The sequence below is a fragment of the Leucoraja erinacea genome, chromosome 16 (assembly GCF_028641065.1).
Source record: "Leucoraja erinacea ecotype New England chromosome 16, Leri_hhj_1, whole genome shotgun sequence".
Lineage (NCBI taxonomy): Eukaryota > Metazoa > Chordata > Chondrichthyes > Rajiformes > Rajidae > Leucoraja > Leucoraja erinaceus.
The window spans coordinates 15,738,613-15,744,612 of NC_073392.1; positions in this window are offsets into that span (position 1 = coordinate 15,738,613).

A 6,000-nucleotide genomic window follows, 5' to 3' on the forward strand; every position below is an offset into this window, starting at 1 on the left:
TAATAACAAAAGATAGATTACACTAAGAGTGCTGTATGGAGAAAAGCATAAAAATACAAAGTGATTAAGAAAACGAGCATAACCAGGGAAAGTGGAGACAAATGAAAGATTATCCATTTTGACACTAGGATGGACAAAGAATAGGTTTGAAATAATAACCATATAAACCATATAACAATTACAGCACGGAAACAGGCCATCTCGACACTTCTAGTCCGTGCCGAACACGTATTCTCCCCTAGTCCCATATACCTGCGCTCAGACCATAACCCTGCATTCCTTTCCCGTCCATATAACTATCCAATTTTTTTTTAATTATAAAAACGAACCTGCCTCCACCACCTTCACTGGAAGCTCATTCCACACAGCCACCACTCTCTGAGTAAAGAAGTTCCCCCTCATGTTACCCCTAAACTTCAGTCCCTTAATTCTCAAGTCATGTCCCCTTGTTTGAATCTTCCATACTCTCAGTGGGAAAAGCTTATCCACGTCAACTCTGTCTCTCCCTCTCATCATTTTAAAGACCTCTATCAAGTCCCCCCTTAACCTTCTGCGCTCCAAAGAATAAAGCCCTAACTTGTTCAACCTTTCTCTGTAACTTGTTTAACCTTTCTATGTATGAAAAGTAAAAAACAATGGATGTTTAAAGAGGACGAGGTAGAAAGAGGCCATTCTGCCAATCAACCCCGTCCTGGCATATTCATACAATTACCCAACCAAACTCACCCTTTGTCTCTTTCCCCATTGCCCTGTAATTTTATCTTTCACGTATTTAATCAATTATTTTTGTGAGCTGAGTAGACACCTCAATGATAATCTAATTTTCATCTGTCTTTATGATCACATAATTTTTAATTATATTACTTTATGTCTATTCCATTACGGACCCACTACTTTGAGAATTTTATGTTTCTCGTCCAGATTTTCTTTAAAATGAATGTAATTGATAGCACACTTTGTATGGGAAATAACAAATTGGCATGAGGATGCCGTTCAGCCAGGACACAAATTGGTTCTGCAACAGTTGATATGAGTTTATTGTAAATCTGGAATGTGTTTTACTACATACCCTATCATGGTTATTGGACAAATTCAAGTCCATTGGAGCTTGTACTGTAGGTGCTGTGGAAACTGAAGTAGCTGGGGGACAGAAAGTTAGAAACAGGGCTGAACGTTTTTTAAATTGAAAGGAAAAGTTTGATACTTCTTGTTCTGTTTCGAGCAGGTGTTTAATATAAGATGCTGGATGTGCTCAGTGTTTGATATTTAGTTGTTGGTTGCCTGAGTTATTTAGAAATATGGAAACATAGAAAATAGGTGCATGAGTAGGTAATTCAGCTCTTCAAGCCAGCACCGTCATTCAATATGATCATGACTGATCATCCAAAATCATTACCCCGTTCCTGCTTTTTCTCCTTATCCCTTGATTCTGTTAGCCCAAAGAGCTATATCTCTCTTGAAAACATTTGATATTGAGCTATTTTGTGTACGAATGTTTGATATTGAGACTAGTTTTGTTTCAGCTGTATGAAATTGAAATCAGATTGATTGTAGGCATTGAAATTGGTTCCTATTTTTGTGTGAAGCTTTTATTGTCCCTGATCATATTATATATTTGATATTTGGGTCCTGATGCACCCCAGGTGATTTTTGGATCAATTCTATTTGAAACTTGTTATTGGAATCTTGTTTGCCACCAATATTTAAAATTTGAGCCAATATGGCCTGAATGGGCAACATCACGTTATTGTTTCTCCAGGATATTTTGTTTGCTGGGATGATGTTTGTCCTTTGTGTGCTTTGTGTAAGCCTCCTGCTTATCATCGATATTGAATCCTGATTTAACAAGGAGTTTGAAGTTGGGATTTTGTCATCATTGGTTTTTGACTGTGCTTGTTGCTTGATATTGGTTTGCATTTGGAACAGAATCTAAACATTGTGAATCTATTATGTATGTTTGATTTTGGAATTGTTTATTTACATTAGGATCTTGTCGATCTCCTGGTTGATGTCGGGATTCTAAATGAACCAGGTCTTTAACACTTATTGGGATTCTTTCACAGTTATGCCAATTTTTCAATCATGACTAACTTGGATGTCCAATGCTTTTATTCGGTGTGTCTCATCTATAATATTGGGATGCTGTGTGTCCTGGGCATTTACCATTTGGATACATTTGACTTCCAGATCTTATCAATGGTATGTTTTTGATAATTGATGATAAGAATCAAATGTTTCTACAATGTTAATAAATTGTCAATAATAAATGACTGATATGTGAATACTTTTTATATCTGTGCGTCTCATTTGATTGATATTGAGTCCAGCGTTTCCTGAGTGTTCGATGAAGGGATCTTTATGTTTGAGTTGGTGAGTATAGGATTTTGTATTCTTGGGTTCTGGGTATGGAAAGACTGTCAGTCTCATAGGTTTGACTTTAGGATCTTCTCCATTCAAGATTTTAGACATTTTACACTGTTGGTTCCAGTTAATTGGTGATTGATCTTACCTGTCTTTCCTATTCGTTGTTGGTTAAATCAAACCAGGTAAGTACCCCCTGCATTCCCTCACTCCACCCCCTTCCCCCACCCTAGTCATCGTACTAATTCCACTGTTTGCATCCTTATATCCCTTCATTATTTCCCCAGTCGGCAATGGGCCATTATGGGCTCCACACTACTTTGTTCATCTGTTGCCTGCTTAGTTCTGGCATTTACTTCCCTCCCCTCTGCTTTCAGCCAGAAGAAAGGTCCCGACCCAAAACATCACCCATCCTTTTTCTCCAGAAATGCTTCCTGACCCGCTGAGTTACTACAGTACTTTGTGTCCATCTCGGGATTTGAGAGTGCAGTCTGTGTGCTCTCAGGATTCTCTCTTTACCGGACAATAAAGTTTGGGTTTATGATAAAAGGATTCTTCTGTTCTGCATATTTGATATGATCCTGTATGGTCCTAATGTGGAATATTGGGATCATATGTGTTGCAAATGTTTCAAGTTGGGTTTACTTGTGTCTTTGATTCTTGATGGAATCAATTAGATAGTCAGTTAGATATATATATTTTTTCTGTCCTTCTGTTTTGTGTTAGAATTCTGCCTGGCCTGGTTATTTGGTATTGGAATCCTGATGTACTGTCCTTTGTATTGGATATTTTAATTCCCTCAAAATTGGGAATTTTTCTTCCCCAATTGTTAATTTTTCAGCGGTGAGGCATTTGATATTGGGATCGATTGAGTTGAGAGGTTCAGTTTTGTGCTTATGTGTATCTTGGATCATTAAGTCAGGATGAAATCAGTGTCAGATCATTAATATTTAAATCTTGTGTGTCTTAGCTCTGTACCACTAGGATCCTCTGACTTTCTATTTGTCCTCTGTGTCATAGAGTAATACACCACAGTAACAAGTCCTTCAGCCCAATGCATGCATGCCTACCAAAAAGGCCTTTCTAAACTAGTTTCATTTGCCCGCATTTGGTCCAAATCCCACTAAACCTTTCATATACATGTGCCTGTCCAAGTTCTTTTAAACGTTAGACACAACATGTGGGTGACGGAGGGTCTCAACATGAAATATCATCCATTCCTTCTCTCCAGAGTTGCTGCCTGTCCTGCTGTGTTACACCAGCATTTTGTGTCAATCTTCGGTGTAAACTAGCATCTGCTATTCATTCTTACACATTTATTTTAAATGTTGTTGTTGCACGTGCCTCAAATATCTCCACTAGCAGCACATTCCATATACCCACCATCATCTGAGTGAAAAAGCTGTCCCTCAGCTTCCTATTAAATCGTTCCCCTCTCAAACCTACAGTATGTCTTCTGGTTCTTCTTTCCCCTAACCTGGGTAAATAAACTTGTGTCCTGCATTTCTATGCAATTAATATTGAAATCCTGTGTATCATAGGATTTTTATACTGGGATGTCAGTCAAATCCACATGTTTGATTCTTTTATTTTGAATATTCTGAATGTTTGTTACTGGAATTCTGTGGCCAGTTATTGGAACTGTAATAAGAAACTCCAATACCAAGTGTCATATGTTTTGATTCATTGTAGGTTTTATGCCAGTATGTTGTGATCCAGTTATCTTGGTTATTGATATGAGGATCGTACAGTCTCCCAATGTCGAACTTTGGGATCTTTGTCAATCTGCAAATTTGTATTCAGGGTTTTGTCTATCCTGAAGACAGACATAAAAAGCTGGAGTATCTCAGCGGGTCAGGCAGCAACTCTGGAGAAAAGGAATAGGTGACGTTTTGGGTCGAGACCCTCTTCAGACTAATTTTGTCTATCCTGGTTGTTTTGTGATGATGCTCCTGGATTCTTGGTTAGGTTTAGGTGTATTATTGTCACGGCCAAGGTATAGTGAAAAGCTTTATTTTGCATGTTATCCAATCAAATCAGACAAAACTATATCTAAATACAATCAAATCAAACTCAACTACAATAGGTAGAGCAATGGGAAAGAGACAAAGTGCAGAATATAGTTCCCAAATGCTTTTGATGTATGAATGTGACAGTCAGCATTTATTGTCCATTTCATCAGATTGGTCATCAGCCTAACGTCCTATTTGTCTCTTTAAACACTGCTTGACATGCTGAAAGTCTCCAATGTTTTACATTTTAATTTCATTTCCAGCATCTGCAGTATTTTGCTTTTACAACATTTAGTTGCCATCCATACTCAACCTATCTCCTCATGTATTCTTCCTATTGGTTTGTAATGGGCTCCTGAGCATCCTTCTTTCTTTATTCAATTATAATTTTCATTCCTCCCCATTTTGTAAAAGCTACTTTCAGTTATGCCACCTCTTTGTTATTGTGTGCATCTCTTCCAGTCATCATCTGTGCTAGTCAGTGCTTTTTAGTTTGCCATTTTTAATTTTATGTTCTTGTTTTGTACCCAAAATTTGATGCACCTGGAAACATAGAAACATAGAAATTAGGTGCAGGAGTAGGCCATTCGGCCCTTCGAGCCTCCACCGCCATTCAATATGATCATGGCTGATCATCCAACTCAGTATCCCATACCTGCCTCCTCTCCATACCCTCTGATCCCCTTAGCCACAAAGGCCACATCTAACTCCCTCTTAAATATAGCCAATGAACTGGCCTCGACTACCCTCTGCGGCAGAGGGTTCCAAAGATTCACCACTCTCTGTGTGAAAAAAGAACGATAAACAGGAGAAATTTGCATGATTGCCTTTAATTATTACTTCACAAAGGTTTATTAAGTAACAAAATATATGCTGGTGCCACACTTTACACTCATTTCCATGATTCCTGCTAAATTAGAGTCACAGAAAGTCATAGAGTCATACAGCATGGAAACAGGCCCTTTGGCCCAACTTGCTCATGCCGGCCAACATGCCCCAGCTACACTAGTCCCACCTGCCCGTGTTTGGCCCACATCCCTCCAGACCTGTCCTATCCATGCACCTGTCTGTTTCTTAAATGTTGGGATAGTCCCTGCCTCAACTACCTCCTCTGGCAGCTCGTTCCATACACCCATCACCCTTTGTGTGAAAAAGTTACCCCTCAGATTCCTATTAAATCTTTTCCCTTCACCTTAAACCCATGTCCTCTGGTCCACTTCCCCTACTCTGGGCAAGAGATTCTATACATCTATCTGATCTATTCCTCTCATGATTTTATATATCTCCATAAGATCACCCCTCATCCTCCTGTGCTCCAAGGAATATAATCCCAACCTATTCAACCTCTCCCTATAGCTTAGACACTCCAGTCCTGACATCATCCTCGTAAATCTTCTCTCTACCCTTTCCAGCTTGACAACATCTTTCCTATAACATGGTGCCCAAAACTGGACAAAATACTCTAAATGCAGCCTCACTATTGTCTTATACTGTATAACTGCAACATGACCTCCCAACATCTCTACTCAATGCTCTGACTGATGAAGGCCAATGTAAGCCATGTCTTTTTGACCTGTGACTCCACCTTCAAGGAACTATGCACCTGCACTCCTAAATCCCTCTGCTC